Source organism: Bos javanicus, chromosome 18 (assembly GCF_032452875.1).
Source record: "Bos javanicus breed banteng chromosome 18, ARS-OSU_banteng_1.0, whole genome shotgun sequence".
Taxonomy (NCBI): Eukaryota; Metazoa; Chordata; class Mammalia; order Artiodactyla; family Bovidae; genus Bos; species Bos javanicus.
In genome coordinates, this window is record NC_083885.1 from 6788304 (window position 1) to 6812181 (window position 23878).

The window sequence follows — 23878 nt, forward strand, 5'->3', positions numbered from 1 at the left end:
TTTCTGAGGCCATAGTTCTACCTTGGGGGACCCAGGCAAAGAATGAAGGCAGCACAGAAACAAGTTCCCAGGGACACGACTGATACATCTGGATCCCGCCACGCCAGAAGCCAGTGTCACCACTGGCCTTCGCAAAACAGGAGCTAAGCCATGATTCTGGCATGCTCTTAAGTTGGGTTGAATTGAGTCTCCTGTCACTTATGAGCAAGACTCCTGATGCCGTCTCTATTTAGGGTGCCCCAGCAGCAGCAGCAGGCTGCTTCCAGATAACTGAAAACACGTTAGGAAATCCTCAAAAAAATATATAAAAACTTAAAATAACGAGTTCATTAGAATGTAAACTAGGAATGTATGAGTGGGATATGAATGTCATTAAAGCCAAAGAGACGGTAATAGGGCAGAGCAGCTGATTAGAATTAGGAGTCATTGACGCCACAGTGATAGACACGATTCACTAGAGCTTGACTGTCCAGGACGGGAGCCCTGAGCCACACACACCAGCAGCGCGCCTGAGATCGGCTGTTCTGGGGGAAACACGCTGTTCAAGTGTACAGCAAAGATTCTAGACTCAGAAGCCTCAACGCAAACCAAAGTACGCAAAGTCTCTCATTAACTGCTTTTATACTGATGACATGTCAAAGCTGAAAATATCTGGGAAACAGGAGGTTAAAAAGTACTATTAAAATTAATCTCACCTGTTTCTTCTTTACTTTTCACTCGTTATATTCTGGCTGCTGGGCGATTTAAAAGGACATCTATGGCTTACATTCTACTGCTAAGGGACCTTGTTGCGTGACAGCTGTAAGTGCTGCAAGGTCCTGCTTCATGGTGAACGGAAAACCCCAGTCCCTGAGCCTCTCACCCTGGTTTTCCTTATCTTTAATGTGCTTGATCCTGGGGGATTAAAAAAAAAAGAATCAAAACCATTATTTGCAGTCCAGCCCCTCAGCTATTTGAAGCAGCTCCAAGATTTTTCCCACAGCTTCTCTCTTCTGGACCGAACGAACGCCCACATCCTTCAACCACTTTTCATATAACCTAACTTCTGCACTTTCCTATGGAACCTTCTAGTTCCCCTTAAAATAAGGTGTTCAGGGTTCTTCCTGGCTCACCTGCTGTCATCCAAGCGCGGACACTCTCTTCTCCTTGTAGGAGACACCAGCTTTCTATTAATCTGGGCCCAGTGTCATTTACATCTTTGGAAACGGAGGCATCTACTCAATGATTCTCAAAGGCTAATCCTCAGGCCAGCAGCGTCAGCACTGCTTGAGAAACTACCCTGAAATGAGAACTCTCTGGCTTCACCCAAGACCTCCTGAGTCACAGACTCTGGGGCTGGGACCCAACAAGTGGTGCTTTAGGGGGCCTTACCGAGATTCTTAGGTGCAAATGAGTGTGAGAAGGGCTCCTCCCCAAGGCCTTCTCACGCCCCTGTCTTTCAGCCAGGTTTCCCCGAATGGTCGGAGGGCTCACCCATCATGCAGCAGTGCACCTTGGACTTCTCGTGACCTTGATTGTGGTGCCTTCTGCAACACAGAAGCTGTCACTTCTCACTGCCTTGTGTCAACTGCACACATAACACTTCTGCTTTCCTCTTAATCCAGAGCTCTGATCTGAACGTTGACTGACACAGACTCCAAATCAGGACCACACTTCCCTGCATGCCTTGGGTCTTGCTGTTGCCTGGACCTCTGAGATGCTCTCAAAGCCCATCTCCCTCGCTCTGCGACTGCTTTTCCTGGCTACTCCACCAGGGCCTGCACCTCCACTGACGTGTCATCTCTACCCAGAAAACCAGGTTTAGGGCTCGTCGCCTGAACCCCCGTGCTGACAGCTGTCAGTGTTTGATTGATGATTCCCTTCCTCTGTGAAACACTGGTGCCTGAGTGGGGTGGTTCTGCTCCAGGAGAACATTTGGCGATGTCTAGACACATCTCTGGGGGGCTTCCCAAGTGGTGCTAGTGGTAAGAACCTGCCTGCCAATGCAGGAGATAAAAGAGACATGGGTTTGATCCCTGGGTTGGGAAGATCCCCTGGAGGAGGGCATAGCAACCCACTCCAGAACCCCACGGACAGAGAAGCCTGGCAGGCTACAGTCCACAGGGTCCCAGAGGGTTGGATATGACTGATCAACGTGGCACAGCACAGCAGAGCATGCCATCTAGTAGGTCAAAGTCAAGGATGCTGTTAAACATTTCAGAGGCACAGGGCAGACTCCCCCAACAAAGAATGATTTGGCTCCAAATGTCAACAGCACTGAGGTTGACAAACCTGCCCCACTTTGCAAATTCATGTCCCTGGTCACTGGTTTTGTTCCTAGCCCTAACAGAAAGCATAGCCTAAAGGAGATGCTGAGTACATGTTCGTTGAAAGGATAAGGGACATCTCCCTTACTAGGAGGAAACAGAAAAACCAATCAAGATCACCTGTAGGTTTATAACTTCCTGTTTTAGGAAAGAACTTGCCTGGGGAATAATATGGTGGAGGACACGGAAACTGTGTTTAATGAATAAACTAGCTTTATAATTAGCATACCCATGGCTAATTAATACACGAGCTTCTAAGGTAGCTACAAAGTACTAAGAATTTTGGGGTTTCTAAGGTGGCCAAGCACCCTTTTACATCTTATTGCCCCACTTATTTGGTGAGTAACATGATGTTTATTAGGGGCTTCCTTGGTGGCTCAGATGGTAAAGTGTCTGCCTGCAATGCCAGAGACCCGGGTTCGATCCCTGGGTTGGGAAGATCCCCTGGAGAAGGAAATGGCAACCCACTCCAGTATTCTTGCCTGGGAAATCCCATGGATGGAGGAACCTGGTGAGCTACAGTCCATGGATAGGGTTGTAAACAGTCGGAGACGACTGAGTGACTTCACTTTCACTTTTCATGATGTTTATTAACTGAGTGAACTCAGGCAACTGAATCTCTCCGGGCATCAGTTTCCTCAAAGCGGGTATACAGATGTTCCCCAAAGCAGGTGTCCAGATGCCGGCACTTGGAGCTCTGTGATGGATGGCGGGGGTGAAGTCAGACGGTGTCTGTAAGGGACTCGGTGCAGTGCACCGCTTGGCCTAGAGTAATTACCCTGCCTCGGGAGTTACTATTTCCTCTTTCAGTTCTTATAGCTATCATGCAGGGCCAGTAGTAAGTCTTCGTGTAATAGATGACGGCTTCGGCTGAATCTCCATCAGGCCAGCTGGCTGAAATTGTATCCATTTTTCGTCCATGAAGAGATCTTACTAGTGACCGTGATGGATCCAAAGAGATTTCTCTCATCAACAAAGAAGCCTTTCTGGAAAGCTCCTAAAATACTGAAAAGGGTGTTTTTCAAACCGTCCGGCATGAGGACCCACACTGGCGCACAAAAGCGCAGACGTCCTTCTCAGAGGTTTCCCGTGGAGGGGCTCCTGGAGGAGCACGGGCGCCCGCTTGAAGCGATGGCGTCTGAGCTCTTGCAGGAAGCCAGCACACGCGGACAGGAGAGTCCCACCCTGGGGCAAGGCCCGGGGGCTCAGTGGGGCGCCCTCCCAGGGCGGTATTTCCACCCACGCTCGCCTGGTCGAGCCCACGTGGGCTGCGGGCCTGGTCTGCGGGAAGAAGGGCCCTGGCTGAGCGTTTCCCAGAGCGCGGTCAGGCCTGGGAGCCAGTGAGTCATTCGGCCTTGGCACAGAGTCCCCGGGGCTCCTGGGGGAACAAACAGACTTTGTTGAAAGGAAGCCCTCCGGTGTCGGAGTGGCTCCCAGTCTCCTCTTGCAGGAGGCTGGTAACCGCCCCGGGCCCTCTCCTCCTCTTGGCCTGGAGAAACTATAGTGACCCGGGGGCGGGGTAGCTGTCTGGAGGTCAGGCCTTTCTTGTCAGCCTGGAACAAAGACCCTGACCCCGGCTGGACTGGAAATTTCCTGGGGCCTCATCAGGGGTGCCGGCTTCTGACTCAAATTTTAGCCGACTCGCCGCTGCCTGGGGAAACAAGGGTCAGACTGGACGCCCAGATTCCAGTCATCTCACTTTCTCCACCTGGGGGGTTGTCAGGCTTCTCCCTAATATCAGAAGCTCTCTCACTTTGGGGGCTTACTTTGGTGGCGTTTGTTCTTCTTTGTTGGAGGAATTTCTCTTATGAACACACAGCTTCATGACGCAGTGTTACCAGGAGTGTTATCTTTTCTTGGCGGCTGTTGTGAGAATTTCTTATGGGCAGACACCCGCTCTCAGGAGAGAAGAATATTCGAAAAGGTGGGCTAGGAGATGGTAGGAACTGATTTTTCTGGGCCTGAATGTGAGCAGGCAGATGAAGACAGGGAGGGACTTGTGTGTTACTCCAGAGAGGGCTGGAAGAGGAAGTGAGCGTGGGACTAAAGCTGGTGGGGCCACCGGCCATCTGCTGCCATGATGCCCCCACTTCCTGTGACCACTGCCCTCAGAAGGCTTCTGATGAGGGGATTTATTGGGGAAATCCCTTTTAAACATGGGCCTCTTGTTCAAGCTGATGAGGGAGGTATTGGAAGCCACGTGCGGGCGCTTGTGAGCTCAGGTGTGCTTGCTTAGTTGCTCAATCATGTCCAACTCTTTGGGACCCCGTGGACTGTAGACTGCCAGGCTCCTCTGTCCATGGGATTTTCCAGGAAAGAGTACAGGAGTGGGTTGCTGTTCCCTCCTCCAGGGGATCTTCCCAACCCAGGGATCGAACCCAGATCTCCCGCTTTGCAGGGAGATTCTTTACTGTGTGAGCCACCAGGGAAGCCGGGAGAAATATAAAGACATGGTTGTTGGGGGAATTCACAGCAAAGGTGAGGGCAACCCTGGATTCTCAGCTATCTGTCGGTTCGGGTTTAGGACTGATTCACGCTAACTTCCTAGATGCGAGGGCTGTGGATAATATCTGAGTTCCATCCCTGAGGTCCCTCTGCGAGCCTGTACGAATGTGGCCACTGCTTTGGGCTTGGGCACTGTGTGCTGATGCTCACTCTGATTGAGGGTACTGGGTGGTTCCCAAGGAGGAGGCCTTGCACTCAGTGCGAGGCATGATCTGGTTCATCAGCTCTCGGAGTGGGGCAAGTGAACTGGGATGGGGGTGGCAGGCCCGGGTGAGTCTTCCACTTGTTAACCCACAAAGAGGACGCAGCCCCGTGTTGGCTGCCACCAGGAAACTACAACTTGTCAGAACTTCAGGCGAAGGCACAAGGTTCCAGCTCACTGGGACCCAATTTGCGGAGCAGCACGGGAGTTGGGGGGAGCTGTGTTTGGCCCCGGAGAGACCTGGCAGATGCTGAGCAGGACTCCTCTCTGCAGAGCTCAAGAGCTGGCTGGCTCATCACCCAAACAGGGCCCCGGGGAGTGCAGCTGATGAGGGCGCCCACGGTGCTGGGAGGTGCTGCGCTCTGCCCCCCACCCCCCGGGGGCCTGGCCCCCTGCCAGCTCCGTGTGGAGGGGAGGGCCGGGTGGGGAGTCACACGTGGGGAACTCTTGCAAAAGACCCAGCAGTGCTTTTGGAAGACGTCCCGCTGTCACAAGCTGCAGAGGCTTCAGGGGGCTGGGGTGGCAGCAAGATGGGATCTGGGGTTCGCCCCAGTGTTTTTTTTCTGCCGCGCCCTCACTCCCGGCAGTGGGGGAGAGAGGTGCGTGTAAACCGTGTAATCCGAAACAGGTCTCGGAGCTGCTCTGCCTGCCGGGGCTGGGAGGGTATTCAGAGCCTCCCTCAGGCCAAGCAAGGGCTGCCTGCCTTGGAACCCAGACACATTCCAGAAAGAAATGAAGGGTCTGCGTGTGCACAGTCAAAATGTGTCTGTGTGTTTAAACAGTGCATGTCTACTTTCAGTATGTGTGTGTATTTGTTTTGAGCGCGTGCTTGTGTGCTCAGTCACTTCAGTCGTGTCTGATTCTTTGCAACCCCATGGACTGTAGCCCACCAGGCTCCTCTGTCCATGGAATTCTCCAGGCAAGAATACTGGAATGGGTTGCCATTTCCTTCTCCAGGGAATCTTCCCAACCCAAGGACCGAACCTGCATTTCCTGCGGGTCCTGAATTGGCAGGCAGATTCCTCACCACTGAGCCACCTGGGAAGCCTGTTTTGAGCACAGACCTATTTAATAAGTGTGTGGGAGGCCGTGCAAGGCCAGCGTCCTAGGTGAACACACGGTTAGGGAGTGTGCCTTCTTCATGTGCCCGTGTGTGTGGCCAGTGTGTGCATGTGGCCATGCAGGCTGCCACGTGTGTCCTCTGAGTGCATGTGCATTGGGCCGCATGATCTGTGGTGCATTTTGGGGGCCCGTGTCCTGTGTGTGCATGGACTGAGAGTGTGCTGGTCCACAAGCCGTGGGCCCCGAATGCATCCACCCTCCCAGTATGTGTGTCGTTTGTGCATCCAGTGAGTGTGTGAAGCGGGTGTGCCTGCATCCTTTGTGTGACCACTGTGTGCGTTTCTAATATGCGTGTCCCTGTGGGTGAGTGGATGAGAGAGAAAGCACGGGATTGTAGCGGTGAGTGTATGAGTGCCTATCCCAGCCTAGCCACGGCTAGCTCAAGACGTCAGAACGTAGCACGGCACGCAGGGCCTGCCGGCTCACAAGTCCCCCAACCCCACCCCTGTGTCAGCCCCCTCGCCAGCCTGGTACCCCCCTCCCCTCCCCCACCACTCATCACCCGCAGTTCCCTGCACAGGCCAGGAGCTCCGGCCTCTGACCTTGGCCCATGCTGGTCCCTCTCCTGGAACGCCTCTCCCCGCTCCCACCTTTCTGATGTCTCCCCATTGGATCAGATTCCGCCCAAGTGTTCACATATCTGTGAAGCCTCCTGGAGGTGGCCCTTAGAACCGACCATTTCCTACTCTGTCTCCTGGGAGTGGTGAGAGTCTAGTCAAGGCCTTGGTTTTTCCAGTAATCATGTATAGATGTGAGAGTTGGACTATAAAGAAAGCTGAGTGCTGAAGAATTGATGCTTTTGAGCTGTGGTGTTGGAGAAGACTCTTGAGAGTCCCTTGGACTGCAAGAAGGTCCAACCAGTCCATCCTAAAGGAGATCAGTCCTGAATATTCATCGAAAGGACTGATGCTGAAGCTAAAACTCCAATACTCTGGCCACCTGATGTAAGAATTGACTCACTGGAAAAGACCGTGATGCTGGGAAAGATTGAAGGCGGGAGGAGGAGGGGACAACAGAAGATGAGATGGTTGGATGGCATCACTGACTCAATGGGCATGAGTTTGAGTGAATTCTGGGAGCTGGTGATGGACAGGGAGGCCTGGCATGCTGCAGTTCATGGGGTCGCAAAGAGTCAGACTCGACTGAGCGACTGAACTGCACTGAACTGAACTCTGTATCCCAAACAGGAGTGCAAACACATCCCCCTACCTCTCCTCTAACATTTGAGGTGCTTACTCGCCTCCATGACTGTTTTCCGAGATGGTGACGGCTAGAGCGATGAAGACAGCATTGGCCTCAGCTCTTTCAGCATTTTTACGGCCCAGGCCATTGACTAAACACGGTCTCATCCTCACAGCAGCCCGGTTAGAATGGGGTCTGTATCTTCACTTTAGAGATGGAGGTCTCCAGAGACTCTTAAGTATCAAAGCAAGAAATGAACCCTGGATCTGACTTCAGGGCCCAGGCATTACGTCGTTACGCCATTCCTGGGGTGGGACTCACTCTTCTGATTGATTTTTTTCCAAGAATCATTTGAGTGCTTCCAATACACCAAGTGCTCTAAGCACTCAGAAATACTGCCCCAAATTGTCCTCACAGAGCTTGGATTCTAGTTCTGGTCCATCCCAGAAGGCTGGGGTGGATGGTGTGTGTATGCGTGTACATGGGTGTTTGAGTGTGTTTGAGCTATGAGCAGGAAAGTTCCAGAATCCAAGATGATCACACAAGGATGCTACCTGTGAGGTGAGTTGCATAAGCACCAAGCGGAGGGGGTGAGACACAGACCATCAGAACAAGAACAATAGTAGGCAGACAATGGCCCCCAAAGAAGTCCTGCTCCCCAGAATCTGTGCTTGTTAGATTACACAGCAAAAGCCAATTAAAGTTGCGTGTGGAATTAAGGTTGCTAATTAGCTGATGTTAAGATAGGGAGAGTACCCTGGATTATAAGGGTGGGTCCCCCGTAATCACCTGTGTTCTTAAAAGTGCAAGGGAAGGCAAAAGAGGGATGAGGTGAGGTGATGGAAGAAGGACGCGGCACGCCACTCCTGGCTGGCACGTGGGGAGCTTCGAGCAGCTGGAAAAGCCAAGACCCAGCTTCTCTCCTAGCGCTTCGAGGAGGAACGCAGCCCTGCCAACACCTTGTCAGTAGCCTAGCAAGACTCTTGACGCAAATTCTGGCCTCCAGAGCTGTTACAGACAAGATGTGAGCTGCTTTGAGCCCCTACGTTCAGGGCGAACTGTTAGGGCAGTCACAGGAAATGGACAGTGGAGCCAAGTTCTCAGGTGGGGAGAAACTGGTTCTTGTGCTTAAATGGGATCTGCATGGCAGCTTAAGGGGCTAAAGGCATGATAAAGGGTAGAGGAGGTTGGCCAAGAGGCACCAATGTGCCAGTTCCAACTGGATACCCTCAAGGTGATGGTCACCACCCAGTGTCTGGCTGATGGTGACAATGGTCAGCGACAGGAGCATTTCACCAAGCCATGCACCCTGTTTAAGGGACGTGCATGGGCTATTACTCCTGCTGCTAACCAGAGTAAAAGGGAGACCTACCGGGGACCAATGCTGCCACCTCCCATGCAACGTGAACTTGACCCCAAACCAAGGCTTCCAGAAGGGCTGTAGGCAGGACTCTGGTGATGGTGAAGCTCAGATCCTGTCCCAAGAGAAGCTCATCCTGACTCCAGATAGACCCACTCTACTTGGACAGCGTCCTCGCTGTCCAAGAGCCATGGCTACTCGGCGTCGGCTGCATCAATAGCGATAAAATGAATAATTACACGTTTCCCATTTATGCTCATTGTTGGGGCCAAGAGGAAGATCCGCAAATAGGGCTGCTACCGAGGAAGCGTGCAAGGGAAAAGTGGACCCAAGCGCAGTGACGACTCTGGGTGGGCTCCGTGACTGCAATTAGCGCCCTGCGTAAACAGCACTCAAGGGCTCTATCCGGGAGCTTGTGGTCCTCCATCTGAAATAGACAACTATTTTACGCAGGGAGGCATGCGCCACACTATTTCCAAGTCAATTTAATAGTCTAGTCTGCAAACAATCCTCTCCCTCCGTGTCCCAGGCGCTCCCCTTCTCTCCCCTTCTTGGCTCTGAGCCGGGTCCCCTCTCCGCAGCTGTGCTCACTTGAATGGTAAATCAAGCACCCTAAAAACCTGGCGGGTGGAAGGCTTTTCAGCACCGCCCGGGCCCTGTTTATCCCAGGGTGGCAGAGTTCGGCTCGTTTCTTCTTTCTCCTGTAGAGACGCCCGGAGTATTATTTGTCCTTTCCTCTGAAGGGCTGATGCTGAAGCTGAAGCTCCAAGACTTTGGCCACCTGATACAAAGAGTCCACTCATTGGAAAAAGACCCTGATGCTGGGAAAGACTGAGGGCAGGAGGAAGAGGGGGTGGCAGAGGATGAGATAGTTGGAAGGCATCACCGACTCAGTGGACCCAAGTTTGAACAAATTCTGGGAGACAGCACAGGACAGGGAGGCCTGGCATACTGCAGTCCATGCAGGTCACCAAGAGTCGGATACAAGTTAGTGACCGAACAACCACCGCCACTTTCTTGTGTTGCATATACAAGGGGTTAAGAGAGTCTTGTACTCTGCAGAGTGAAGGTGTTTTTGCCAGGAGTTAAGAGGCTCCAGGATATCCCTACTCAGACCTTCCTGATTTTTCTCACCCTTGCAAGGGGTCTGCCAGGTATGTTTCTCTCTCTCTCTCGCCACAGTCCTGGCGGACTCTACCATTTTGTCATCCGACTGGACTCTGGGTAAAGCCATTCTGCTCAGGGCTGAAGAAATTCCAATTACTAGGCTTTAGAAACTGAAATACTTAATACTTTTTTAAGCAACCTATTCTTGCCCCCCTCCTGCTCCCCGTTTTGGCTCTTGGGAAGGAAATGGCCAAAAATGGTCCTGAAGACACGTTAACTAGATTTTAAAAAAAGAACGTTGACTGTAGGAATATGGCAAGGACATGGTTTCCCTGTTCTGTCCCCCACTTCTCTCTGTACTTTGGGGTTATCCACATTTTCTTTATAAAGATTATGAAACTTTGAAAACAAAATCCTGAATTTTGACTGATTGTTAGCAACCCAAAGGATTTTCCTGTAGTGTCATGCCACATAGAGGCTGGTAAAGATGGTACTTGTGACAATTAAACATGTCCCGGAACAGTGTCGAATGTCTCTAGCGTGGGGGATAGGCAGCACATTGTTCTCTTCAACAAGTGCGTTTTTACAGCAATTCTACATGTTTGAGGTTTCAGCTCAGAGAGGCAAAATGTCTTGCCTGAGACCAAGCATGCCTCCAGGGTCTGGGTTCCGCCTCAGGTCTCAGGCCCCTTCCACAGCTCTGCGGCCACCCCACAGATTGTTTCAGAAAATTCCAGGTGGCCTGAGCAGGGACGGGCCATTCTGGGTTGTGTGTGCTGGGCACTGCAGAGGAGAGCCTCTTTCTCAGAGAGTTTCTGGATCTGGCTGCAAAAAAAGAACAACACAGTCTCTGGTTTGAAGAAACACGCAGCTTTCAAAAAAAAAAAAAAAGTCAGGACACATCTGATTCATCAGGATGACTCATACCTGGGCTCACTTCGCCTCCACTCGGGGCCTGTCCCGGCTTGTGAAGGGCTATGGGACTGCGAGAGAGAAAACTCCCCTCTCCAAGGCCGGGGACGGATCCACCCGTTTGGGTGCAGGGAAGGCTCGGCGTGGCCATCGAGATAACTTTATTAGGAATGTGGAATCAGGTTGCAGAAAATCCAGGCGTGCGGCCTTTGGAAGGTCCTTAGAAGTTTCCAAACCGGTCCTGGCCAGCTCCCTGAGCCATCCGAGAATAGCTCAGGAACCTGGGAGCAGTGGCCAGCCCCCCGTGGGAGCAGAGGAAGGCATTCAATAGTTGCTGAGCAGGGCCAGGGCTGGAGGGGAGACGTGTCTTCAGGAGGGAACACCTCAAGCTGCCTCTACAGACAATCCCGTCACCACCTTGGTTGCACCAGGCCTCTGGGAAGCCCCAGCACGGCCCTCTAGTATCTGTTGATAGATGACTTTGTAATCGCACTCACGTGGTTTTCCTGAGGACAAGAGGGGGCGGTCTTCTTGCTTCGAGGGGCTCATGTTTCTCAGTGCATAGTGAATCCCCCACCCGGCTCGCTGAGGGATGGGGTTGGCAGAGGAGCGGGTGAATTTCCACCAGCCCCATTAGGGGTCTTTGTGCCCCTTGAGCAGACAGTTGCCCAAATTTCACCCATTAGAGAAAAGAATGGGCTAATTAAGCCTGCCAGCCTAATTCTGCGCTTTCTAATTTTGCCCTTTAAATGCATCATAATTATCAGATGCAAAATACATTTTCAAATGCAGAGCCACTGACGGGTGTATTTTTAAATGTGCAGGGCTAAGACGGGAGTGTGCACAGAGGCAGGCTATATTTTTAACTTGCATGGGGCAGGAGAAGGCCACTGCCTCGCTGGTTCCTGCCGCTGTATTTGGAATGGAAACAGCACTTACTCATGTATCACTGTAATGGGGGCTACTGTATTCCTGTTCCTGGTGATGCTGCTGGCTGACATGCCCCCCGGGACATACTGGGACAAGGGAGAGATGTGGTCACACCCCTGGCACTCCTGGCTTCACACTCATGACGGGGGTACAAGCCTCCTTGGAGTCAGGGCTGGTCTTAGAGTCAGGGTTGGTAGACCCAAATGGGACCTCGCGATGCAGTCCCCTCCTTATCGTGTGGAAGGTTTTCAGTAGATTTTCTTTGTTATTGACAAGAGCAGGTATCCATGGCTTTTGGTTATGGGAGCTTTGGGGTGGAACTGTTTTTCTTTCCTCCAACTGATCCTCAAAAGCATGATTCTATTCAGAGAGTATGTTGAAAACATTCCGTTATAAATAATTACATACCATATTACATTTAAAAGGTAACTGTATTCTGTTCAGCGGATGCAATCCATCTAACCTGCACACCATAAATCAGTACAGCATGGTGTATTTCAGGGGGTCCAGTGGAAAAACATAACCACAACAGCACATTAGCTTGGAGTTGCTCCATCTTCTTGTATCGGCATCCCCATTTGTGAAGAGCTTCCTCTAAAGATGGGGAAACTGAGGCCCAGGAGGGGAAGGCATGGCATGTGGGGGAGACACATGGTAGAGACAACTGCTTGGGGATCTCCTCCAGCCCCCGTCAGGACAGGGAACACTGCAGGCCCTCCAGGGGGCCTGCTGACCCTTGACGCTGATGGTTCGTTTCTGGGGGGTCTCAGCATCTCACTGGAGAGCCATGGCTGTGAGAACAGCAACTTCCCTGCAGGGTTCTGCAAACAGGGTTCTGGAAGCTACTGGGTCCTGTCTGGCTGTCCTTTCTAATTTAGGCACGAGGAAACAGAGGACAGGAATATCCATGGAAGGGTCATTCATAATCGCCTAAAGGTGGACACAACCCATACGCCTATATAATGTCCACAAGAAGGAATATTATTCAGCCATGAAGAAAAGAATGAAGTCCTGATGCAAGCTATGATGTGGATGAGTCGTGAAAACATCATGTTAAATGAAGGACATCACATTTGCAACGACTGCATTTATATCCTGTAAAATGTCCAGAATCAGCAAATTCATGGTGCGGTGGTTTAGTCGCTAAGTCTTTTCTGACTCTTGGGGCCCCGTGGACTATAGGCCACCAGGCTCCTCTGTCCACGGGATTTCCCAGGTAAGAATCCTGCTGTGGGTTACCATTTCCTTCTCCAGGGCAAATTCGCAGAGAGAGAGAAAACAGGCTAGTGGTTCTGGGGCTGGGGTGGGGGGAAGGGGAAATGACTGCTTCCAGGTACGGAACTTCTTCTGAGGGATGATGAAGACTTCCTAAACCAGTCAGTGGTGACAGTTGTACAGCCTTGAGAATATACTAGAAGCCACTGCGTGGCACATTTTAAAAGATTTGCGCATTTTATGAATTGTATCTCTATAAAGAGTATTGGGTCACATTATAAAATTAAAATAAAAGACTGATTATCTCTGTATTTTCCCTCAGAAACAGAAACCGAGTCTGTTTCGATTTAGCGGTTTAGCAGTTTCCGAGGTCCTTTCTGAGCACTGTCCGTGGGCCCGCCGCTGCGATGTCCACTTGAGCTGAGAGCACCCAAGAGCGGAGACGATGGTCTGTTCCGAGAAAGGCAAGGGCCTCGCTGGGATCACTGACGCCAGTGCGAGAAAATCAATCGGAGCAGAAATGTGTTAACCCCTGGAGCAGATGGCCTGGGTTCAAACCCTGCTTGTGTCTCTTGGAGCTGTGTGATGCCAGGCAGGTTACTTAACCCCTCTGTGCTTGAAAGACCTCAACTGCAAAACGGAGATACTAACAGCACCTACTTTGAGGAATCTTTATGGAGATTAAACAATGAACTATTATTTGCAAATAACTGGAAAGGGGCCTTGCACTTTACTTTTTATTAAAGAAAATAATTTTGAAATTGTTTTAGGTTTCTTTTGCCTATACAATCACTAACCACAAACTTAGCAACATTAAAACAACACAAACTTATTATCCTCCAGATCTAGAGGCCAGAAGTTCAAAATGGGTCTCAGTGGGGCAGGGGTGGGGGGCTAAAATCAAGGTGCTGGCCGGGCTGTGTGGGTTCCAAGGGCACCTGGGGAGAACCCAGTCCTCCTTTATCCGGTTGCTAGAGGCTGCTGCACTTCATGGCTTGCTCCTCTGTGTCACTGTGACCTCTGCCTCCTCTGTCCCGTCTTCTTTGTCCCTCGCCTGGAAGGACCGTGGTGGTTATGACGGCCCCACCTGCATAATCCCTGATAATCTCCCTGCGCAGACCCTTAACATTACCACATCGGCAAAGTCTCTTTTGCTATGTAGGATTCCATGCTCCCAAGGACTTGGTATAGAATGTGCCCACCTTTGGGGGGCCTCTGTTCTCACTACCACAGGAATATACTAATTTATGGCATAGACGGTTAGAGCTATGGGCAGTGGGTTGGGGGTTAGGAAACACCGGACACACGGAGATTTCTATTAATTCAGATACACCAGTGGGTCAGGGTCCACCTGGGGCGGAAACCTCAGTCGCTCCCGTCTTCCGCACATGCCTGGTGGGGGCCGGGGAGGCACTGCCCCTCCTGCAGGCCTCCTCTCACCCAGGGTCCTGGCGCTCTGTTCCCCTCACCTGGACACCCTTCCTGCAGGCTTCCGCCGCCCGTGGACGCAAAGGTCACCTTCTCCTCAGGGCTTCCCCTGCCCATCCTCTGCACCTGCCCTCTGCCCCCGTGTCTCCCACTCACCCCTCCGATTTCTCTCCACCTTCCTGTCTAGTGCTCCACATTTATTCAGTTTACTGTTCCTTCCTCCAGGATGTGGAGGGATTTTGTGGGTGTTGTTCGCAGCACCTAACACACTGCAAAGAGTCAGACCTGACTCAGCGACTGCTCAGCAACAGTCACACTGTAGATGAGGGTCCTCTGCTTCCCGCGCTAGACTGCGAGCTCCTGGAGGGCAGCACCAGGGCTGAGTCCTGTCTCGAGAGCACTCCGCATAGTGGGGCAATTCCCACCCCTCACTCCATCAGCATGCTAGCACCCAGGGCTTCCCACATTCCCAGGTCGAGCAGCTCCCTGGGGTGGGGTTCCCCTCCAGGAGACAATCTATCCCATGACCCACTTGGATGGCAAAGAACCTGGCCCAGCCCTTGCCTCCCCAGGGAGCTCCGCCATCCAGGAAATTCACTGTGTTGACAAATTACTAAATGTGTTTTAAGCTGGATGAAAGACATTAATAGGTCATACTCGAACATGACATTAAGGTATCTGCAACACAGAGGCATCCAGTTCACACAAAGGGCAGAGACGCCCAGCATCCGGAAAGTGCGCCGTCTCCCCCGTTTACCTAGCCAGCGTCGCAATTTCCCATCTAACGTATTCTGTTCAACACTATCACTCAGCATACGCTTGGAGACAACCAACGAATCCCTGCGTGCGTGCCTGCATGTCGTGTCCGACTCTTTGCAATCCCATGGACTGTAGCCCACCAGGCTCCTCTGTCTATGGGATTCTCCAGGCAAGAATACTAGAGTAGGTTGCCATGCCCTCCTGCAGGGGATCTTCATGACCCAGGGATCGAACCCACATCTCTTACATCTTCTGCATTTTCAGGCGGGTTCTTTACCACCAGAGCCACCTGGGAAGCCCCTAAAGCATCCATGTGAGAACTAACCTAACCAGGGTGACCAGCTTCTCTGTGCCTCTCCCATGGATGCCTTCACACCAGGCGAGGGGTGGGGGGCAGTGAGTTCACCCATCTTCCCTCCCGAAAGCCATCTAAAGAGTGCATTTCAAAGGCTGCCCTAACCTAGGGCATTTTTCTCAGGAGACAGCTTCAAGAGCCCCTGGAAGCAAGCCAGAGAGGAAGAGCCCCGGTGAGGTTCTTTTCATCTTAAATTTATGCAAAAAAATTCATGTCCTCCTAACATTAGAGATTATCTCGGTTTCCTTTCTGCAGCTGATTGAGAGATTGGAAGCGAGCAGAGAAGTCGTGACCCCACCTGCACTCTGCCTCTGAGCCCATTTGTTCCTCTCAAACCTTGGCACCATGACCCCACCATCCCAACCAATGAACCAGCCTGAAGGTCGCCATCTATTCTGTTCCTCGCAGGGTCCTGAGAACATCTTCCCACCCTCTTCCCAGACTCCTGATCGTCTCTGCACGAAAATTAACGTCCATTCATCGACAGACATTCTTGGAGCTAAAAGGCAGAGACCGCTCTCCTTCACCCTCTGGAGAATGAGGTACAGAGTTAATCACGTGGGTCCTTCTGCAGACAGTGAGGATATTAACACTTGCGAGGTCTGGGTGAACACCGAGTCTGACTTTTCCAACCGAGGCCAGAGTGAGGAAAGGATTTGCCTACGATGTGCTGGCTGGTTGCTAAAAAGGTGATGTATCTGGAGGGCAGCAGACACACAAGGGTTGGCTCCCTCCACCCAGCTGGGGTTGGTACAGAAACGAGTGGAGCCGGCGTTCTCAGGCACTTCGTCAATGTTATCTCTATCTCTGTGAAAGAGTCTAAGCTGAGTGGTTTCTTGCTTTTCTTTTTTTTTTTTTTTTAAGTAGTCACTGACCTAGTTAAAGAATCTGATGAAATCTAAAACTCTTCTCTTCATAAAAATACATATGTGCCCCAAAATGACATTCAATTTTAAGGACTCCTTAAGGAGCCCTGGGCTCCAGGCTAAAAAACCCCTGCTTTAAATATTATTATTTTCCCCACATATTAATAGAACTTGAGCAAGCTGAGGCTCAGACAAGTTCCGTGCTACGTCCAAGCGCATCACAGCAAAGCGACTCAAAACCTTCAATAGCAGACTGAGTGGGTCCCGAAGCTCCAGCTGGTTCCTCCCTCCAGGATACGTGGAGATGAGAAGCCGCAGATTTCAGAAAGCAAACGTTCACTCATTCTTTACCCAATCAGTATGTCCGTTTGTTTGTTTTTAAAGCATCTACGGAATACCTGGTATTGAAATAAGAGATGGCCCCTAAAAGGCTGCAGAGAAGTTTTGCAAGGCTGTTAGCTAGCTCTCCTGTCTCCAAGAGAGAGAACCTTTAGCTGGTGACTCACGGCCACCTTCCATGATTGCCATGTCTGGTAACAGTGGATGGACAGAGGTCCTTGGAGAAGATGCCCTGCTGAGGACGCCTGGGCTGAACAAGGAGCAGTTGAGGAGCAACGTCAGCCAGCTGCCAGAGGCCTTCCGTCTAAGTTGATACGCAGTGTAGCCAGATTCTGCAGCGAGCATCCTGTCCTGGTGTGTTTAAGACTCAGGATTCAGGTTTCGTCTCAGGGTTGTGCTGTGGTTTAGTAAGGCCCCTTCTCTGTCTTCTTCAGGAGGGATGGGTCTGGAGACCACGTACCCTCGTGGACCCTCTCCGCTGTCCTCCCGGGAATCCAAGTGATGCCTGGTTACAGTAAAGGGCAGAGAGCCAGCGGTGGAAGTGGAAGGCACCAGCAGGGTCCTGAGTCTGGCGAGTGAGGAGGACCTCCAGCCCGGTGTGCAGGGCCCACACAGGGTAACCGGGGGGTTCACTCCTCACTCCCTCTTCTCCTTGACTCAATGACCTCTGTCTGTAGACGTGTGGATTTCTCCTGAATCTGACCCAAGGATGTTTTTCCTGATTCCTGGCTGTTAGTTTCCTCTGCCTGTCCTCAGAACTGTTGAATCTCTTTTAGAGATGCTCCAACCACCTAAGAAGGACAGAGAAACCAGAGTTCCTATATTCAGAGACAATGCAACTCTGGTTTTTCCTATTAATAGCTACCCTCGCTCCACACTGGCCTTCATGGAGACAGGGCCTCGGAAATCATCCACCTAGGTGAAGGACTGTCAGAAAGGCTGTGAAGGGGCCCAGGGCAGATGGGTAAGCTAGGCTGACCGGAGTTCAGGGCCCAATTAACTGATCATTTAAAGCCAGGAGAGTGCAGGGCAGACGTGATTGTCAACATTCCCAGGAAATGGCTCCAACTCTCCTGCCAGGAAGAGTCTTGTGTTCTTGTCCTGCTTCTGCTACGAAGTCTCAGTGACTGTGAGCACATCACTTCTCCTTTGGGGCTTTCCATCTACACAAGGGGTGGGACCACATGACTTCCCCAGGCTGCTTTCTGCTCCCCAACTCGAGGCTTTCCTTTGTCTAAGACTTGACAAACAATGCATCCCAAATGATTTTCTGCAGCTGAATTATAAGTTCACACACAGCAACATGCTCTTCAGTGCACTGGTGGCTGTGCTGTGAAGAAAACACGTGCTTGTGTGACCTCGCTGCCTCTAACCAGGACGCACAATGTTCCCATCACCACAGAAAGGCCCCTTGCGCCACCTTCCAGTCGATTCTTCACCTCAGAAGCAGCCTCCGGTCTGATTCCCACCACCGTAGCATGGTTCTGCATATTCTAGAATTTCAAGCAAGAAGAACCGTATGTACAGTTTGGGCTTTTGCGTCTGACTTCTTTGGCTCAGTGTATTATTTCCCTGACTCATCCGTGCTTCTGTGTATTTTGCAGTTTATCTTTCTCTCTCTCTCTTTTTTTTTTTTGCTGAATAATATTCAATTTCAAATATATCAGTTCGTTTATCCATTTTTCCTATCAGTGGACGTCCCATCATTTTCCAGTCGGCGGCTCTCATGAGTAAAGTCGCTGTGAATCTTCTCAGACAAGGTTCTTCGTAGATTCATGCCTTCATTTCTCTTCATTAAACGTCTAGGTGTAGACTTTCTGGGTCATTAGGTAGATGTGTGTTTAGCTTCTTTGAGAAGCTGTTAAACAGTTTTCTGCAGTTTTATTCTGCCTCCAATGACGTGCGGGAGTTCAGGGTGCTTCATGCCCACTCCGCCACTTGACGCTGTCATTCTCTTTCTCCTCGGCCACTCTAGGGAGTACACCGTGGTTCACGGAGATTCTGACGTACTTCTTCATTTCTTATGCTTCCATTTACCCAAAGCAGATGATTATCGAGACCAACTGAAGGAATCAAAGATACTTTAAATGCTTGTTAAATAGCTACATTCTTTTGCAGATGGCTGGTAGGCTGGATCACGCCTCATTTAATGAATCTATTCATTCCAGATCGTTTCATCCCATTTCTTTTCATAAATATGTACCAACTGCCAAATACGCGTAAGCCTCTGGTGCTAGATTCCTATCAGTATGGTGATGAAAAGACCTGGCTTGCGACCTCAAGGGCCTTACAGGGGAGGCAGAACCCAGTCCCCAAACTGTTACATCGTCGCCGTGATGTAACCTGGGGGATTATATCCCAACAGAAGAGCCAAGTGTTCCCAGGATCCTGGATAGCAAACAGTCATTCCCACCACATCCATTGAGAAAGGAGACAGATGTGTTTTTGACAATCTGTATGTAAGGCAGTATCAGATGCAGCAGGAGAGGAAGGCGTGGGGAGGTAAAAACCTTATTCTGCCTGTTTCCCAAATTGGCAGGAGGTGGCCTCTTGGAGACATGGGCACACAGACTCCTTAGTGGAGCCCTGGGGGTCTAAGGACTGCACCAACAAGTGGCCAGCTGGGCAGCCTAAGATGGGCCGTTGGGTCACAGGAGTTGAGTGCAAGGCATGAAGAAAGAGGAGGCTGGGCTTTTTCTCAAGTCTTGACCTAGAAAGCACACTTGGGAGTCTAGGGGATTGATTGATGCCTGGCTCTTCTCTGAGAAAATGCCTCCATCTCCCAGTTTGAGCTCCATCTCCTCTGCGACATCAGTGTTCTCCTAAGTCCTGGGAGAGTGTGGTTCTGGAAACACAGTGAGGAGCCCATCCTGGCTGGGGAGGTGCTGGAGAAGCATCTCTTCCAGTTCTGGCTGTGGTTACCCCAGTGGAAAGACCCCTTGGGTGGGCCTGTCAGAGGCCCCTGTATTTGCCCTCTGGTTTCATGCTGACTGAGCCATCTCCCATTCCTTGTTACAACATCTGACATTTATGGTGTACCTTCTGAATGCAGTATACTAGGAAAACTGCTGGGGATGCAGAGATGAAAGTTGTGACTCCATAAGTTTAAAGTCTGGTCATGGAAAGAGGAGGAAGAACTCAAAGAACGAGCGGTGTGAACTGCTGCTGGGTTAGGGCCTGAGGGGGAGGGTGCTCTGGTTAGGAGTTCAGGCCCCCTGTTTTGGAGCTGACCCCCAAGCCAGTTCTCGTTCCAGAGGGTGAGTGGAAAGAGCCCCCTGGACTGAAAAAGTGGAGGGTCCTCAGAGCCTACAAAGAGCAGGGGCTTGAACCATAAATTCCAAAATCCCAAGGAAATCCTGTGCTAAAGAAGTGTTCTCTCCATTCAGGGTAAGCAGGAGTCATCTCTAGTGGTTAGTGTGTCATGGGTTGGGGAGGGTAAGAGAGCCCAAAGGAAACTTCTACACATTGTTATGAATGACAAGGCAGAATCTCAATACCCCAGGTTAAAGGTAACTGATTAAATAAGAGCTTTGTCACAGCTACAGAAGTACAGGAAAAGGCACGGTGTATGCAGGGTTCTGCACCATCCACAGTGCCAGGCGCCACTGGGGCTCTTGGAACGTATTCCAAGAGATAGCGGGGCAGCAGGGGATTGCTCTAAATAGTCCAACTCTTGGTACTATCATTATTTTAAACAGCAGAACTCCCTCTTCAGATCTACTACTGGGCATTTTCACTCCTGTGTTTAGCCTTGATTTTCTTGATGACATTTCTTCATCTTGATACCATGGGGCTATGGGAGACAGGCTGATTCACACACAATACTCTTTCTTCTTCATCATCAAATAAAAAGCTGCAAGCCTCCCTGAGATCCTATCCATATCTATCACCATGAATGAGTGTGGCTGACGGCAGGAATTTTGAGGGTGTGCTTGGGGACCAGTGGAAGGCAATCAGAGCAAAAGGCTCACACACTCTGAAAGTGCAAAATATATCTTATGACGGTTTCCCAGATGGCACAGTGGTAAAGAACCCACCTGCCAATGCACGAGACTCCAGTTGGGTCCCTAGGTCAGCAAGATACCCTGGAGTAGGAAATGGCAACCCACTCCAGTATTTTTTCCTGAAAAACCGCATGGAGAGGAGCCTGGTGCGCTAAAGTCCATGGGGTCATGACACAATTGAGCGCACACACACACACACACAGGTATTGTGACCACGAGCTTGCTCTTCTGAATGTGTTAGATGGAAGCTGAAAGCCTGGCTTTGGTTTCCTGCCTACAGCAGCTACCAAACAGGGGCTATGAGCTCATCATCTAGTCTTGCAGCCTCAGTAAGAAACCTCATTCCTCAATTCAGTGAAATCCAAGAAATCATGTCTAAGAATCTAGGGAAGGTCTCATTCTCTTTGCACTTATTACTGCATCCAGAGCAAACACAACAATGCCTGTTAACACTCAAAGGGTCGACTTGTGTGGGGTCCTTGGAAACCCAGAAGTTAACATTGGCAGTTTCTATCAAGGCTGACTCCACTAGAACTGTCAGGAGGGGTTGAAAGATTTACCCAACTTAAATCCTTTCCATGACCTTCTGGTCTACCATTGTTCTCTGACCTACCACAGACCAAAATAATCATTCTGTTTGTCAAATTCACGGCTAGCCATTGTGCAAGAGTCCCGCTGTACTCAGGAAAGATCTTCAGGAACGATTATGGCAAATCCCCTGTTACTGTTGGTTGTCTCCTGTTTTTGCTCAGAACCTTGCTCAACTCTCAGTCCTGTCTGTCTTTCCTTTTAAGTCTTCTCAGTGTCCTTTTTGAAATAAGGTGAGTGATTCTGGATTTACAAAATGATATATGGGATTGGTATCATTTTTTAACAGAGAGAGAATAATTACGGGATTTGCCTTGTTCCAGAGACTGCAAGATACAAGAGTAGAGGGATCTTACGCTGTCATCATGATGACCTGCCAAATGTTATGTCCACAAGGAAACTGAGATTCAGAGAAGTCACTTCACTTGTCCCAGGCTGCACAAACAGCAAACAGTGGAGATGAAATTTAAAACTTTTCAGAGCTTAACCCCAATCTACTCATTGAATCACTTTTTTTTTTTTTAATAAACACCTGTGTGATTTTGTTTGCTGGCCACAGCTCTGAGTGAGTTTTTCCATGGTGGCAGAAAGTCAGGGACAGTCATAGCACTAATCCAGCAGGAAGGAGAAAGAGCTCCGTGCCTCTCCAGGGGTTGAGAAGACAGATTGATGGGCCAGAAATTAGAAAATACCTGTTCATCAGAGAGGAGAGTTTATGACAGAGTTGTAGTAAAATCAGCCTGCAGAGATTTCCTTCTGGTGGGAAAAGTTAATGTTCTTTATCTTAAAAATATAAAATCAATTCCATTACATTACATCACTGAAGGTAGAATTTCTTTTTAGATGTACCCAGAGATGGTCGTTTGCATCTCTGAAAAGTGAAAAACTATGCTAAAATCACCAAGCCCTGGCATTCTGGAAGATACTGAGCTTTCCAAATACTCCTATTCACAACACATCTTCTACTGGAAACATGAAGGGTCTCCCTTGAATCCTAGAGTTTGCTCTCGCCAAATCTGAGTCCCTCCAACCCAGCAGAGACTGCTCCCAATTGTATCCTCTTTAGCCAACAAGAATTGCTGAGAGATTTGTTAATTTCCAGAATCTGGAGTAGCTACATATTAATTGCATTTAATTACCCAAGACTAGAGACGATCAAATATCTTGTAGGTACTCTGAGTTACGTTTAAGTACCGATATATAATTTGAAGTCTAAATAATGCAAATTTCCCTTCTGGAAAGCTTAACGAGTCCACGGTCCTATCTAATGGGGGCTATTCCTTTGCTGCTGTGAAAGGAAGTTTTCCTATCGGCACTGGAGTGTCAGGTAACCAAATAATCCTTCTTGCCCCAGCAGACAGCTTTTGGCCCTAAGCAATCTGTGAATAATTAAGCAATGAGTCCAGCTGCAAGTTCTAAAGTATTCAACATTTAATACAGGTTAAGTAACATTTCTTCCTCCCATTGGAGAAGGGTGGACCAGACAAACTCATTGTCTGGACCTGGTACCTCTTTTCTCAAACTCATCTGATGCTTCATATCAATCATATAGTGATTACCTTGCTCACATACCAATGCTTAAGAACTGCTCCCCACTCCCAAATGTAAGTTGGTGCAGCCACTATGGAAAACAGTGTGAAGTTTCCTCAGAAAACTAAAAATGTAACGTCATATGAGCCAACAATCCCATTCCTAGGCATATATATCTGGACGAAACTACAATTTAAAAAGACACACGCACCCCAGTGTTCACTGCAGCACTGTTCACAACAGCAAGACGTGGAAGCAACCTGAGTGTCCACTGAGAGAGGAATGGATAAAGAGCATGTGGGACAGACATACGACGGAACACTACTCAGCCATAAAAAGAACAAAATGATGCCATCTGCAGCCACACGGACACAACTAGAGACCATCACTCTAAGTGAAGGAAGTTAGAGAAAGACAAGTCCCATGCGACATCACTTACTTGTGGAATATAAACTGTGGCAGAAATGAACCTGTTTATGAAGCAGACTCACAAACATAGACAACCTTAGTGTGGTTGCTAAGGGGGAGCCACGGGGGGTGGGGTGGAGTGGGAGTTTGGGGTTAGCAAAAGCAAACTATTATTCGCAGAGTGGATAAACAAGGTCCTACTGTGTAGCACAGGGAACTAGTTTAATATCCTGGGACAAACCATAATGAAAAAGAATATTTAAAAGAATATGTATATGCTTTATAGGTTTGGTTCTTTAAGCAATTATGTATAAGAGATGAGCTCAAAAATACCCTCCTCAAGTAAGAACTGCCTCTCCCTTGACCAACGAAGGCCACAGGCTCAGGAAAACTTTATGATGGCAAAATCCCCCCATCTGCTGAGACAACAGAGGAGCTGAACAAGTTTGGTTAGAGGGTTTGATCCTGGTTTGCTGGAAGACTCCAGGTTCTGTCCTCATTTGCCCAGCATTTGCTGGGGGCCTTGGGTGGCTCCTGGCATAGCCCTAAGGCTCATGCAGTTCCCCTGTAACATAAGAGGACTGGGCCATCTGACGTCTAAGACGCTTGCAGACCTCAGGGTCTATGTATTCGCGACAAAGTACAGAAAAACCTGAAACTGTTCTCAATCATAATGGGAACAGAGCAAACGAGAACCAGCACAAATTGAAGAGGTGGTGAAGAGCCAACCCTGGTGGTGAAGAGCCAGAGTTCAAGTTCC

At 49.9% G+C, this 23878-nt stretch overlaps 1 long non-coding RNA gene across 1 annotated transcript in view; it reads right to left on the reverse strand.

Moving 5' to 3' along the window:
• The window catches only part of LOC133229988 (uncharacterized), a 113898-nt gene that overhangs the window by 15174 nt on the left and 74846 nt on the right, over positions 1-23878 (reverse strand). The window lies entirely within an intron of this gene.